This window comes from Harmonia axyridis, chromosome 1 (assembly GCF_914767665.1).
Source record: "Harmonia axyridis chromosome 1, icHarAxyr1.1, whole genome shotgun sequence".
Classification (NCBI taxonomy): domain Eukaryota; kingdom Metazoa; phylum Arthropoda; class Insecta; order Coleoptera; family Coccinellidae; genus Harmonia; species Harmonia axyridis.
The window spans coordinates 25,636,851-25,653,859 of record NC_059501.1 but is presented as its reverse complement, the minus strand read 5'-3'; the positions used below and the strand labels follow the sequence as shown (position 1 = coordinate 25,653,859).

Genomic DNA, 17,009 nt, shown 5'->3' with positions numbered 1-17,009 from the left:
CTTGGATTTCAGCAGGTAGGTAGATACAGAAAAGAATAAATATTCTGCTCATTATAAATTCGACAATTAGAGAAAATATCGATACCAAATATTCAAGTTTGCATATTTAATCGAGAATCACTTAAATAAATATATTTCATAACGATATAGTAAAATTGTGGTCTGTGGATTTGAAAATATATCACAATCCGACAACGTAATTCAACCATGTGGGGACATGTAAAAATTGCGTGTACTCTCTCTATCTATGTTTATTACTCTATGAAAATTAATCATATTTCGTAAAAATTACTTATTTTTGGGATTCTAAAGACTTGTGAAATGTTTATTGTTTTCGCTTTCTAATGGAAACTAGAGAAAAAGTGGAATATTCAAAACTATTCAAAACTGTTATTTACCTATATTTGGAGTTCTACAAGATGTACTTCAGTTACTAATTCTTGTACTTGGTGTATATCATCTTCATTTGTAATTTAAAGAAACTGTGAAAAGTCTACTAAGAAGAACTCTGACTTGAATTATAACTATCAATAATTGATTCACAGTGTTCTCAAAGAAAAGACGTAGCCAAGTTTGTGATGGCTAGGAATTGCTATATATACGCGATATATCTATTAGCATGATTCTTGAAGAAAGTGTTGAAACACAAAACAAACAATTTCAAACATTGCAGCAAGATGTTTGTTATAAGATTCATTCACAAGTTGGAATATTATGTGTGCAATCATAGATAATGAAATTTGCAGTATTTTTTCATTTGATTTTTAATTCTATGCAGTCGATACGTGACCTGTCAAAATTTTAAGTTGAAATATTGATTGTTGTTTATAAGTTTATTCAATGCTTATCAGCGTTTAACAATAAAGCGTCTCTCCTTACTTCGCCTCCAGTCGAGACCGTTCAAGGAAGAAGAAGAAAAACATGAAGAATTCTGTGGCGCCACTGGCGATTCGCATAGGTGCATCTGCCATTTTTACTGCAGCCTCATCCGTTGACTTTAGTTGCACGAACCGTTCGTACGCCGCGCGATTGTCAATAATACAGCCGATGTTATGCATGACATTCATCACTCGGACTGCCAAATTCCCGACCAATATGTGCACATCTCCGAAACGATTGTATTTCGTATGTGCGAAATTAGCGCGCCAATATTTTATTGCGGTGCAATTGGCTGGCCTGCATAGCGACTATTCGCGGCTTCGATTCTTGCCGGTTCGATCTCGATTCCGCATCTCGCTTTCTGGCTTATTAATTTATGAAATATGTAAAGTTTCATATTAGGAGATACGTGATCGACAGTGGCGTACACCGGCGGAATTTGAAATCATTTGAAGCAAGGGTTTAATTAATGTTGAAAATTGCCTGTAGAATGCGAGAAATACAAAATCTGTCAAACCGTCACGCCAACATGGCCTGAACTTTCAAAATATAACTCAAGAAAAGAGACACATTTCCTGTAATGAAAATATAATAAATATAAAAACATAGAGCCGCTACCAGCATCGGCATACCTGATTTTTTGCCGAGGCGCTAAATTGTAGAGGCGCAAAGTCAGTTTATAAAACAAAACATACTTTTTGGGACAAAAATGTTTTTTTAGATAAAATATCCATCTTTGCAGGAATATAAAAATTTGCCAAGCGCCAATTTTATTGAAATCGATTGAACGCTCTCAATTATAGTTATGAAAATACAAATAGGTACTAAAATGCAACTTCAAAAATTGCGCCGTCTTTTTGCTACTTTTAAATAGTTTCAGGACGTTTTTGATAAAATCGACAAAACGTCCTCTGATAAATTTGACAAGGTGATTTTAAATTCAAGAAACCGTATATCGTAATGGCGATCAAATACAACTGAAAAATGAAAAAACTTTGAGAAATATTTAGTACTAAATGGTTGTTCTACAGAGCCCTCAGCTTCCAAAAACAATGTGTTCTGGTATGTAACTAATAATAAAATATATAAATTTAAAAGCAGTCAATGATGATGTTCGGTATTTTCTCTTCCACTAGTTCATTTTTGTTTTGTTTAGTTTTGCTGGGATAGAAGTTCACCTCAGTTTTTCTTTCATTCTTTCTTAGTTGTTTTCGTTTTTGAATTGCGCGGGTTTTGTTGAGGGTTGCACATGTGTGCCGTGTCATGTGGAGTTTACGAAGTCGAAGAGAGATAGGAGACAGTATGAAAACAACCGCCGCAGAGCTATATGTACAAGATATCACCGCATGTTATTTCGTCTATGGAAAATACAGTCCACTCGCAAAAAAAGGTAAGTGCACACTCAACATTCGAAATAATTCTAAAATTTCATTATTTGCGCGACATTATTTGGTCCATTCGTGCCAAGAATCGCATAACTAGAGGTGCATTTCTTCCTGTTCATTATTTCATAAACTCAATATTCATTAGAATTCAATTTTTCAGTTTTCATTGCAATATAATTCCGTTTCAAATTGATTGATTTCATTATCATTCAACTGCGACATAAATTCGCACGCCTTATCTGCTAACAACAAATCTGGTCATTTTTTGTGAGGTTTTGTGTTTTATCGCATTTCATTCCTGAAACAGCTGACTTGGTCAGTGCCGTGCCGTTTCGGGGTTCTGGAGTTGATTGATAAGTTCGAAAATGGCAAACACGAATAAAATTAAACAAGCTAGAGCTCTTAGAACAATGAGTGAGAATCAGATTATTGAAATCAAGGCATTTGCTGATGAGGCTAAAATTGATATAAATAAACGCGCCCAGTTCAAAAATTTGTGTCAGAATCTTGATTCATACCGCGAAGAATTTAAGTCTCATCATCAAACTCTCATATCTCTTATGGCCATCAATGATGAAGACATAAGTAAAGAGGAAACAAATAGAAAAGACTTTGATTTCAATTATTCCTATATTGAAACAGTACTTCAGGAGTTTTTCGAGGTGAAACCCAGTGTTACAACTTCCGCTAGCGCTATTGGGGATATATTTCAAACCAGTAATCATAATGTTAAACTTCCCAAGATTGAAATACCAAAGTTCACAGGTGATATAAAAACATTTAAACCCTTTATAGACATGTTTGAAAATCTCATTCATAATAATACCTCTCTTTCGAACATCGAGAAATTCAATTATTTGATTTCCTCTTTACGAGGTCCGCCTCTCACTCTAGTGCAGACTACGCCAATGTCAAGTGCCAATTATGCGATCGCCTTTAAATCACTTTCAGAACGCTATAATAACAAAAGACTTATAGCCTTCGCTCATTTTCAAGAGATTGATAATGCTATTATTATAAAAAATTCAAAGAATACTCAAAGTTTAAGAATTTTACTCAGTGGGTAAATCCTCAAACACGCTATCACCCAGTTCGAAAAATGTTCCAAATTTTTCCTCTCATTCGAGACCAAAACAGTCTTCAACATACTTCGCAAACGCTTCTAAGGGTATAAAAAATTCAACTATTACATGTTCATTCTGTAAACAGGATCATACAATTTACAAATGCTCTGAATATCATAACAGAACACCTAATGACAGATCTCTTTTTGTCAAGCAAAACAAACTATGCACAAATTGTTTAAGTTCGCAACATTCAATTTATAAATGCAGGTCAAAATCAACTTGTCATTTTTGTCATGAAAGACATCATTCAAGCATACACGTAAATAAGGATCTAACTAAAAATTACTCTTCTTCCGATAATCTTCAAGTCAGTTCTCAAACAACTCAACCTTTACCTAGTACTTCCAAGTCACCAGACATTTCCACATTTTCTGGAATGATGTCTTCAGCTGTTGGTGTTTTACTTTCAACTGCAATAGTCGAGGTTTCTGATTCTTATAGTAACTTTCAAAAGGTACGTGTGATATTAGATAGTGGTTCACAAACAAGTTATATCACCGAAAAATGTGCGAATAGGTTGGGTTTATCACGTTTCAGTTGCTCACTTTCGATACAGGGTCTTGGAAATATGACTAACATGACATCCAAGAGTGGTGTTACATGTAAAATAAAGCCTGTTGGAAAAATATCTCCTATATTTACCATCGACGCGGTTGTTTTACCCAAACTTTGTGCCAATATGCCGGTCTCAAAATTAAATCATACTCATTGGGTTCACCTGAATAATATCCAACTAGCTGACGATTCATTTCATAAACCTGCTCCGGTAGATATGCTATTAGGAGCCGATATTTTTCCACATATTTTAAAAGAAGGTCGTGTTATAGGACATGCAAATGAACCAGTAGCTATCAACACTATTTTCGGTTACATACTTATGGGTAAATATAACGCTTATGATACTCATATTACGGCCAATGTGTCTACATTTTTCGCAGCTCTGGGCAATAATGCTTTATCGGTCGATAACTTGATTGGGCGGTTCTGGGAGGTTGAGGAAGTTCCTTCAGTCAAATCAATATGTTCGCCTGAAAATGCGTTATGTGAAAAAATTTTCGCTGAGACTCATGAAAGGGGTAATTTTGGACGTTATACTGTCAATTTACCATTCAAAAATTCCGAACCTTCATTTGATTCGGAAGATATTCGCTCGATAGCTCTGCGCCGTTTTTATTCGCTCGAACGTCGCTTATACAAACAACCAACAGTATTCAAACAATATTCAGATTTTTTGAATGAATATCTCAAAAATGATTACATGGAGGAAGTTGAGGTTGAGAATAGTGACAATCCTATCGCAAAGAAAAATATATTTTATCTACCCCATCACTGCGTAATGAAAGATAGTACTACCACACAGCTCAGAGTAGTTTTCGATGGATCTACGAGGTCGAAAGGAATATCGTTAAATGATACCCTCTTGGTGGGGGAGAAACTTCAGAATAATATTTTCGAAATATTACTCAAGTTCAGAGTGCATTCAATCGTTTTTACTGCCGACATAAAAAAAATGTTTTTACAAATTCTAATAAATTCTAAGCATCAAGATTATCAGAGGATATTGTGGAGGTTTTCGCGAAATGATCAGGTTAGAGAATATCGCTTAAAACGATTAGTTTTCGGTTTGTCTTCCTCACCATTTATAGCAAATAGAGTCATTTTGCAGTTAGCCAGAGATGAACGCAATGATTTTCCTCTGGCCGCAAATATTTTGGAGGATGATATCTATATAGATGATGTGTGTTCTGGGTGTTCCAGTTTAGAGGAAGCAAAGTTAATTCGCGATCAATTAATTAATATTTTAAACAGGGGATGTTTTGAATTGCGCAAATGGGCATCCAACACTCCATTACTTCTAGATGATTTACCAATTGAATATCGTTACAACAATAATTCATCGATTTCTTTCGATGATGAAAACTCCTGCATAAAGGTTTTAGGGTTGAGATGGCAACCATCCTTGGACGCTTTCATATATACTATAGATTCAACTGTTGTGGGTTACACAAAAAGACAAATTTTGAGCGATATAGCCAAAATTTTCGATCCTTTAGGATTTCTCGCACCATTGACATGTTTCGCGAAATTGATTATGCAACGTCTCTGGACTTTGGGTCTCAACTGGGATGATACGCCGCCTCGCGAAATTTGTGAAAAGTGGTACCAGTTTAAATCGTCTTTCGCGATGTTGTCAGATTTTAAGATTTCTCGGCGTTTTCTTGTTGACAATTGTGATGAATGCCAAATTCATGCCTTTTGCGACGCTTCTGAGAAGGCATATGCCGGGGTCATATATTTTAGGGTTCAACAAAATAGTAAAGTTAATGTATTTTTTGTATGTGCAAAAACAAAGGTTGCTCCCTTGAAGAGTATTTCAGTTCCCCGTCTGGAACTGTGCGCCGCGGTATTGCTTTCTAATTTACTGTCAGAAGTGTTGACAATTTTTGATAACAAAATTAAATTTTCTAATGTATATGCCTACACCGATAGTATGATTGTCATTCATTGGATTAAATCATCTCCACATAAGTGGAAAACGTTTGTCAGCAATCGTGTAACTCATATTCAAGATAAAATACCCCCAGCTTCTTGGCAACATATTTCAACAGACAACAATCCGGCAGATTGTGCCTCTCGTGGGTTTTTACCTGGTGAAATTCTACAAAATAAATTATGGTTTTCCGGCCCAGAATGGCTTCAATCGTCGAGCGAATACTGGCCAGTCAGTAAATTCGATCCGAATTATGTGAATTTGTCTGATGAAAAGGTGGAACAAAAAATCTTGACTCTCACCACTTTAAATATTCCGAATTTTATCGAGACACTAATTCAAGATTGTTCTACTTTATCTAAATTGAAAAGAATTCTCGCATATATTCAAAGATTTTTATATAATTCTGCAAATTCTGTGAACAGAAGAACTGGTGTACTCACAGTGAAGGAGCTTAATGATTCCTTAATGACGCTGGTTAAATATGTTCAGGTTTTTCATTTTCATGATGAAATTCAGAAATTGAAAAATAAAAAATCAACATCAAAATTCTTAAGAAAACTTAACGCCTTTTTGGATAAAGATGATATTCTCAGGGTAGGAGGTCGTTTAAGAAATTCAAATTTGAGCTTCCTTCAGAAGCATCCCGCAATTTTGCCTAAAAGGAGTCGTTTCACGGATTTAATAATTCAACATTTTCATATCACTCACTTACATCCGGGTGTCCAAACCCTTCAGTTTTTAATTTCACAGCAATTTTGGATCTTATCAGCTAGAAGTTCCATTAAAAGGGTAGTATCAGGATGTAAACAGTGTTGGCGCTTATCACCAAGGCCTTATCAACCCCCTATGGGTAATCTTCCTGATTTTCGCGTTTCTCAGTTGAAGGCGTTTTCAGTAGTTGGTCTCGACTACGCCGGTCCCTTTGCTATAACACTTGGTAAAATACGCGGTGCTAAGACTCATAAAGCGTATATTTGTCTGTTTGTATGTATGGCTACTAAGTGCATACATTTGGAACTGGCTTCAGATATGACATGCGAGATTTTTATTTCTGCCTTGAGGAGGTTCATAGCTCGTAGAGGACGCTGCGATTGTATAATATCTGACTGCGGTACAAATTTTACAAGCGCAAGTAGGGAAATAGGCACTTTAATGAAGCAAGCTGCTGAACGCGAAACAATCAAGTTCAAATTTAATCCACCTGGTTCGCCACACTTCGCAGGTATGGCCGAAGCAGGAGTGAAGTCTGTAAAAACACATATTCATCGTGTTGTGGGTCAACAGATTATGACTTACGAGGAGTTTTACACTCTTCTGACGCAAATTGAAGCGCTATTAAATTCTCGCCCCTTATGTCCAATGAGTAATGATCCCAATGATTTGTCAGTTTTGACACCGGGACATTTTTTAACTTTGGAACCTCTGACGTCATTGCCTGACCCTGATTTAGCCCATTTAAATATCAGTAAATTGAACCGATTCCAATTTTTACAACGATGTGTTCAATCCTTTTGGAAAAGGTGGCAGTTAGAATATTTGCACACACTTCAACAAAGAAGTAAATGGTTGAACGCCTCGCACCCAATTGGGGTCGGTACAATAGTTCTCATAAAAAATGACCAGACATCGCCAATGAAATGGTTAGTAGGGCGAATTCAAAAACTTTATTATGGAAAAGATGAGGTTGCGAGAGTTGCTGATGTACGAACGAAGAATGGCGTTCTAAAGAGGGCTTTGGTAAAATTGTGTCCTTTACCAAGTGCCGAGCTAAGTAATGGTATTTAGTAGTAATAAATTATTTAAATTATTGCATAATTTAGTGGGGGAGAATGTTCGGTATTTTCTCTTCCACTAGTTCATTTTTGTTTTGTTTAGTTTTGCTGGGATAGAAGTTCACCTCAGTTTTTCTTTCATTCTTTCTTAGTTGTTTTCGTTTTTGAATTGCGCGGGTTTTGTTGAGGGTTGCACATGTGTGCCGTGTCATGTGGAGTTTACGAAGTCGAAGAGAGATAGGAGACAGTATGAAAACAACCGCCGCAGAGCTATATGTACAAGATATCACCGCATGTTATTTCGTCTATGGAAAATACAGTCCACTCGCAAAAAAAGGTAAGTGCACACTCAACATTCGAAATAATTCTAAAATTTCATTATTTGCGCGACAGATGATGAATTAGATAGTTAGGGCGGCGAAATTTCAATTTGACGGTGCGCCAAAATGTCTGGCGGCGGCCCTGTTTAAACATACTTATATGCAGCAGAAATAGTTTAATTCTAAGAAAGGCGTCAACAGAGTTCAAATCATCTAATCACTTATAATTATCCAAATGAAAAATTTTGTTTATTTGGTCTGACTCAAACTTTTATTTTTCGAAACTCATTCTGTTTATAATCGTGTAAACAAACATGAGTCAATTTGAGCATAATTAAACTTGAGTGTAGCTTACAAAATACGCCTTTTTCTTTGCGGTTGACTTCTTCGACTGTTAAATACTGTGTCGTTGATTGATTAAACAATTTCAAGCTAAGGATACCCATATGTTATCCCTTAAATTGGGTTGTAAAAGTAAAAGGTAGATATAACGAGTTTTTCACAGTCCCTTCTATCCGAATTGATTGCTCAGGACATATGATAGACAAGTATAAGCAGTTGTTAATAGAGGAAATATCCTTCTTCGAAGCGGAAAATCTACCAACCATAAAGTTCTCAAATTATTAAGTTTCGCTTTTACCGTGTCATTCGACAATCATGAGAACTGCAATTAACTTATGAGCCCTTGTAATTTAACGACATCTTGTTAAGACGTCAACAAAGAGGAAGGAGGTGATATCGTATAATCAATCACACAATCCGTTGACGTTAAAATAAAATTTAAACATATGGGTCTTTATTTTGCCAATTTTACAGAACACCTCGAAATTATTTACGGTTTTTAGTGCATTAGTAGAATTGGTATTGGCGGAAAGTAAGTCAGCAGAAATATCAATTCAGTACACTTAGGAAAAAATTAATGAAATCGTGTGAAAAAGCCTATAAGCCTCACGAAGACGACAGATACCGTTATTGATACTTTATACAATAAAGTGTTAAGTTTAAGATTTCAAAGCTATTATAAGCATCATCTTATTATTTGGTACGAAAAAAATTCAATTATGAAATATAAAATAAAATTGAAGAGATGAGAAGAAAGTATGTACTTGAATCAAAACGTGATTCAGTTCTAAGAAGAAAAAAAATATTTTTATGAAAATATATGATGAAATAGAAGAGATGAGAAGAAGGTAGTTGAATCAAAACGTTATTGAGTTCTAAGATCTCTCAATATTCCCCGTCTAAGTCTAGATACGTAATGAGAATCGGAGAGCGTAGCTCGGTATTTTTACACTATACCAGCGTTCACGCCACGTCCACTTCATTTGTAGTAATAGACAATGGTAAAAGTAATGTCTTCATTTCACATTATCTATCTCTCAAAGGATGTAAAACAAAGTCCATCTTCATGAAACTACCTTTACCATGATGTAAAGATTTAGCCTCATCGTTCTCTATGACATAATCGTTTTTCGAGATTTAATCGTTTATAAAATTTCATTGCTTGTAAGGAAAACTCAAAGGAGTAGGAACCAATCATCAATATACAAAAGTTGAATTCGAATTATAAAATGAAGATGACATTTATGCTTACCAATACCCATCTCGATTTGAATTCTTGATGAATTGTCAATGTTAATGTGTGGTATCATTCACCCCATCACCAAAATTCCATTAATTAACTTCCTCCGATCTTTTCTTCGATTCTCCCCAACTGGAACATTGGTATCGCCTCAAAATGAAGAATTAGCACACATGTCTTAAGAAAATGGAAAGGCGGAACAGAAAAACGCCTTATCATGCACATTTCATCAAAAGAAAACAATTCTAGGATGAGTCGGCATCTTGGATGATGCACTCAGTCATTCAGGCGTGATAGGGTGGCTTTGTAGCAGAACCTTTTATCGGAAAGGATGTCTAATGTTTGTTTCCGGATATGTTAACACGTTCTCAGGTTTTTTAGGTGGGCTCTTTAAGTGGATGAGGCCGGTTTTTTTGCACATCCTTAAAGGTAATCATTGTTTGATTTTTTTGTGGTCTCTATCAAAAGATGATGTGGTTCCTAAGTATGCAATATGTTTCATCAGGGGGAATATAACTGTATATAACCGATTTTGGATGATGTTTTGTTACATTGTTATTAGACCATGTTTGTTGTCATGTCAGCATATTATGTGGGGGCGTTTCGGTTAGTTAATAAAATTTTTAGAATCGTTTATATATTAAGTTTTTGGTATTGATATATTTAGTATTATTACCATCATCAATATTTGAAGGCGTTGTATTCTCAGCAAATAATTTATTCCATCACTTGCAATACTTGTAACATTCAAGAGCTCTTTGGATTTCTCTAGAATAATTTCATACTTACATTGTGTCCCAAAGGATCAATAAAAAAATAATTGTTATAGTTATTCTCTCCTCGATTTTTCTCTAGATTTTCCGTGGTATTTTATTATGGAATCAATACGTGTCTCTATAGAATTCGTCTAAACGGTCTATGCTCCACTTTCAAGTTTCAATAAATAAACTTCATAAGGGGATTTTCATAAATCATGCATATAGCTGAACGTTCAAATGAACATTTATTTATTTGTGAAGACTTTCTAAAGAGAAATACAGTTTAAAAATTGGTACCTAAGTTATTATTTGATAATTACAAAGGATAATTAATTCATCGAAAGGTATTCGGGATTTCGATATGGATTATTGATGGAAATGAGTAAGAAAAAGAGATAATAAAATCTGAAATATATCTGTAAAAGAAATAATTTGTTGCTTTTTCCTTGAAAATGTAAGAATTATAAAAATTGTAAAATTGGAAGACATATGACATATTTCAAATAACGTTAAAAACTCCTCGAAAAAATGTATACAGTCCGATGTTTTTATTAGACCCTGTACTCGAACTGACGTTTCCAACGGATCAAGTGAACTCCGGTTACTCTGAATATTCAGTGTAAATGAATCGAAACCATGATGCGGAAGGACCTGCATAGGGACTGAAGGCGAACTTTCAACGAGTTGAGCTTCTTTAACGGGAATTTAAAAAATCAATATATCCCAGTTAGGGAACACATGGAGCGCCTAAAAGAACTAAACTTTTTTCCATGTTCGCGGATGTATACTGACCCTTGGCTAGTTTTTTATCAAAAAAAAGAGCTGCTCGCCAGCTGAATGCTCTTTTCGCTCGTGGCTGTACATTCTATTTCTAATTAGTACGTACGCGTTTCTCATCTGAAAATTAGTTTTGATCATTTTCGCTGCTTAATGAATTAATGGATCGGCCGTTTCAGTTTACGAAACACAAACCTTTTTTTTGTCGACACGTTCAATCTGTTTCAATTTCGGGTCTTGCCACTGCGTCTACCGTTTCGTTTATTTACTTTGTTTCGTTTCACACGGTTTTTCTTTCTGCTCGCGAATCACAGAATATCTACTGGCAGGTATAGTGTTGCACAATTTTGGAAAATGGCCGATTGAAGGTAAACAAACACGTTGTGGACACCAAATCGATATTCAATGTTTCAATATTTTTATAGCATTTCTACTAGACCTTTATGCGGTAGGTATATCATTGAATTCTGATAGAAAATAGAGAAATTAAGATTGTTAGAAAGATTTGCAGTAACGTTGTCGGATTGTGATATATTTTCAAATCCACTATTTTACTCTTTTATTATGAATGTATATTATTTAGAATTGAATATATTCATTTGAGTGAATAAATTTGCAAATTTGAATATTTGGAATCCGATATTCTTCTTAATTGCCGAATTTATAATAAGCAAAATATTCATTATTTTCTGTATCAATATAAATATTTAAACATTGATCACATTCTGATTTCTTAAGAGAAATCAGAAAGTAATCAATGTTTAAAATTAAAATTAAAAATTTAAACATTGATTACATACTGATTTCTTAAGTGAAATCAGAAAGTAATCAATGTTTAAATTTTAATCAATGTTTAGGCAAATGGTGCAACTGGTCATAAGCTTCTTAAAGTTGCATCATAAAAACAAATATTTTCTACAAGTCTGTTACATTCCACACAAATAACACACAAAATATGTTGTAAGATTCTATTCTTTTAATAATAAATATATGCCTTTTATTGCGTTATTATTTCTGTTGTGAAAAAAGATACCTATTGTATCTTATTTGATATTCGATAGATATTAGACTTCTGATAACTATCAAAGAGGTTTCATCCCTTTTTTATTGAGAATAATTTATGTACAAAGAAACCTTATAATAAGCTGGATGAGGGTATTAAAAATTAAAGCATTAATGGTCGGAAAAAAACATTGAGATTAATAATAGTTTCAATGAACTGAAAGTATAAAATACAGCAATCAGCCATATTATCTCACCACCAATCAGATCAAATTACGTTATTTTTGAGTATAAGCCTCAGATATAATATTCTATTTTATGTCTTTGATAAAGGTAACCTTACCTTGAGTCGCTTTGAATTTTTTTTTATTACTGCTGACTTGAGTCGCTTTGAATTTTTTTTTTACTGCTGGCTTTTTATTGATTTTTGCACTATTGAATTGTTGTTTGCCGTTTACTCGTCGGTTAGTGATAAATTTGACTTCATTCAATCAGCGTTGATAAAAAATAAACAATGAAAAGCTAGTCTCGAAAAGGTGCTATTATCTCACTTAAAACTTGATTTTGTTGACGCAATAATATTTTTCCGGAAATAGTAGGAATATTACTAAATTACAGGAGGGAATTTCGAAATCTCTTATCGAGCCTATTGAAATCGAATGTTACCGTCAGAAACTTGAAATTTTCGTAAGAAAATAAAAATTCTATTTCCATTAGGTTCCATCACTGATGCATCAGACTGAATTCCCTTCATTCCAAACCAACAAAACGCAATCGTATAAATCAGTATAGTTGGGTGTAGAATTCAATCGCAAGTGCTCCGTTCTGACCTTAATTGAATACGGAAAGAAAACATACCATGTCAACCGCGTTTCCGAGCGTCTAGAGCAGACAATAAAAAAACCGATTGTTTCCGCACTTGTGTCCCAAGTAGAATGACTAGTTAATAATTCCGGAAATCGATAACCTAAGGGCTTTAATCCCCGGTGTGTAGCAAATATAGGTACTTTTCAGCCATCAGCCTCGTCTCGATCGACGTCCTCGTCTGGCAGATGGGTCCATGCGAAAGCATGTGCCAGCCATGCGAGTAAGTCGACCGCTTTTGTCTTTTCGTCATTAGCCGCAGATATGGGACAAGGAAATAAGATTACAAAAGCTCATCTCGAATGGAAGGATTAAATAACCGGGGGTTTTACGTAAATGGGAGATTAGGGATATTGAAATAGTTGCGGTTAATTCGGCGCAAATCAGTTTTTTGTGAATTAATTAGGACTTTGCTACCCTTTTACGCTATTGTCGTCTGTGTTCTTTTGAGGGATATGGGATAGGTATTAGTGCCATTAAGATAAGAGCTTCTAGTTATGTTTAGTTGCAATATTTCATTCACTTTTAATATACATTTTTCATAGGTGGAATATATATACAATCGGCCTTAATTGAAATTTTTTACCTTGCTATTCAATAAAAATAATGCTAATAATAACAATTAAAAATAGTACAATTGAATTTAACTCAATAAAAATAAAGGTAAACAGGAATTAGAAGAAAAGAAAAAATATTTACATAACAACAAACATAGCTCAAAGAAACAATCCAGTAATCATGCTTTTGAGGAATCGAGTTTGGGAGTTTTTTGAGTACACAATGCGTACAATAGATCCAACTCCTTTATATTTCTATGAAAATACTTATATGCCTGGTCCATACGCCTAAACTAAATTTTATGATAATCTAATTAGTAGAACGCAAAATATTGAATTTCACGTTTGTGCATGAACAGGGGCATTGTTTATTAGAAATTGGAGATACTCATACAAAATCCCGTCAAAATCTAATAAGAATTGTAATCTTAAAGTTGTTACAAGTGTTTGCAGACACATACTGACAGACAGGGACGAAACCAAACTTGTTCAAAATGGTATGCAACTCGTTTTTCAAACGGAAATTTCGAAATCTAAGGCTAAACATTTTCTCATCCTGAAATTGATCACAAAGCTTCCTCTTCCTTAGGTAGACTCGAAGGTAAATGAGTCGATTAACATGACGTCTCTCAATGAAACTACTACGACGTAAAAATTGGCTGTTAGCTATGTTTTGGAGGAGAGCAAAAAAGAAGTATGTCACTGCAGAATCAAGAAGAATCCTGCCTTTTACTTGAGACCTGATGGCTCTGGAATCTTTTCATATCCTACTCGTGTTATCTCTCATATAGTGACATTGAAGTCGCCAACTAGGTCAGTGCAAAGTCTACACTCAATCTAGTGTTTAGTGACGAATTCTGATAGTGTTTGGGAGTTAATTATAGTCAGGCAAGGATTAGAATATTGTTGACCTTATTGGAATTACCCATAATACTTATGCTACGCCAAGAAAAAATGGATATTAGATAATTAAACACAAAATACAATACGTAATATTCTCCCAAATTTATTATAACGCCTTCTCAGTTGGACCATTAAGAAATAATGCAGTTGCGCCAATTAATCATTCAATCATCAAAACATTTTCAAATTGTATTTTCTCCCTGATATTGCCTACGTACGATGTCCTGCAGTGATGATTTTAATCTTGAAATTAATAAATATCGCCCGGAGCAATATCAGGGGAATACGGAGGTTATCCGATAAGATTCATTAGTTTTTTAGCCAAATGAATTTGTTAAATTCAAATGAAGGAACAATTGGTGAGAAACAGTCTCTAGACTTTTTTTGAAAAACGGTTTTTTCTCAATAACTTTCTATGCCTTGGTTCGATAGTTTTTCCTACAACATATTTGTATAGCTCGTGAAAAATACTATTATTTTTATGGGTCACTTTTCAATATTGCTCAAAGGATAAGCTACAAAATCCAATGACCCGCGCACGTGAAACACCTTGTATATTTGAAATGAACTGAAACCATATTGGATGTTCAGTTTCAATATTCTTTGTATTGAATACCAAGGGCTGTAAATCAGTTCAATTCGTTTACTTGCGTGCTTGTGTTAAAATGAATAGATTCGTTTTCTTCATTTGAATCTGATTCAGATGCCGCACTGGAAACTTTATTATTAATTGAATAATGGTTTGAGGTCTGTGTGTTAATAAATGAAATTGACCACTAATCCCAGAATCGATTGTTATTAACACTCGATTCTGGGATTACTCATTGCGGAGAATCTTCAGCTTCCACGGTGGCTTAGTGGTTTGAGAATCGAACTAGTTAGTCGGAGGTTGTGGGTTCGAGTCCCGCTCGAGGAGGTACTTTTCCCGGAATTGAAAAATAGTCTGAATCTCGTGAAATTATTGTCATTCATTATTAATACCTATCTATGTATGTATATAAAAAAATTCAGCCACAATTTCTCTGAGCGGTTTTCCTAACTTACATTTTTTTATGTAGTTATATTGATTTTCGATTTTGAAATCGAATGAAAGCGAAAACTTTAGTGGATTCATTTAATCTTTCAGACATTTCAGTAGTTCTTCAGATCTCGAGATCATTCAATATCTCGAGGAAAATAATCAGTTCCCGACCCCTGAGGAACACCAGCAAATCCCCTTTGTCAGTCGCCATATCCAGGTTGATAATCCTTCCACCCCCCACCCTTTTAACCGCGTTTTCCATTCATTCCTAATGGACAGAGGAACTGCTAGCAGGGCAGATCGTAGGAAATCGGCAAAGAAAAGCAACATCGGGAGGAAAGAATGGGGTAGGTGCGGGCGGGGGATGGACGGTAGGCACCCTAACCTTCCCCACGTTTATTTTCAGGACTACCACACCACGAGCTTCTGCAGTTTGTGTATTGATCTTACGTTTTCCCTGCCGCGAACCCCTGAATCAATGGTCGGAAATCTCAAGTCGTCGGCGTAGCATGCATCTTAAGAATGCAGTCATCTGCAGCAGTGTTTTTCTTTCCCCCGCAGCTTTTGTTTCGTTGCCATTCTGTCCCTCTGGGATGTTTTCATGGGTGGCGCGTGAGTTTGAACGATGCGTTCGCGATTTAGTTCGGCTAGTTTTATTTTTTGACAGAATTTATTCGAAGTCCTTGCAAAGGATCGTTTGGTTCATTATCGAATTGAGTTATTTTATTTTTATTTTGAATTTTGTATTTTTCATTTTTTGAAATAATTGTTTCGTGATTTATTATTTCATATCTCCCCCTTTTCATTATTTTTCGTCGAATAAATATCATATAGTAAATCCAAAATCACTTGAACTAGTCCATAAAAACGCTTGGCCAGATGTCCCTTTGAAGTTATGCCGCGATCCGCTAAATACCGGGGTTTATTTCAAAGTATTGTCAGGAAATAAATTCACTGGTCCCAAAGAAATTTCTGGAAACGTGGACAACCCTTGTATCATCGAAAAAATCATGTATTCTGGCTTCCTCCAAGTGGCTTTGGATAAAATATACTCCTCTAGATGTTCTCGAAAAGTTATTTGAAATCATTAACCAATGCTCTTAATTTTTCACTTATCAGGTAAAAGCTTTACCGGTTATTAAAATTTTCTAATATTGTGTTTTCAAAATCTGAAGGGCCATATTGTGTCGATTATACAATTCATGTTCTGATGAACCAATACAATCCGTAAATTTTCCAAAGTTAAGGCGTATTGATAAGAGAATATACTACTTTACGACGTGATATAATCGTTTTGGTGTTTTGCCTCCTGCTATATTGTGATCATTTCGAAAGTTACATTCATTTCTTCTGAATTTTTACAATTTTCATTCATTGGAATCGCTTCGTGATTTTTTGTTTCATATTTCACCCATTTTTACCATATTTTTCTCGTTGAAGAATATTTTATTCTGCTCTGGATGTGTTAGATTTCAAGTTTTGAGTAGAATTTTATATGAAATCAGTAATTATCGGCAACTGATTTTCTTAATTTGTCGAAATGTTTTCTAAAATTGTGCTTTTGAATT

The 17,009-nt window shown here is 34.8% G+C and overlaps 1 protein-coding gene across 5 annotated transcripts in view; it reads left to right on the top strand.

The window, feature by feature from the left end:
• LOC123671723 (homeobox protein prospero-like) overlaps positions 1-17,009 on the top strand; it is a 107,497-nt gene that overhangs the window by 54,268 nt on the left and 36,220 nt on the right. Inside the window, exon 1 of one of the 5 annotated variants that reach the window (XM_045605716.1) lies at positions 7,755-7,994. The exons of 2 other annotated variants lie outside the window; for them this stretch is intronic. The gene's annotated coding sequence lies outside the window, so the exon portion shown is untranslated. Of the gene's footprint in view, positions 1-7,754; positions 7,995-17,009 lie in introns of those variants that run through there. 2 more of the 5 variants (XM_045605720.1, XM_045605719.1) reach the window with 2 other exon arrangements.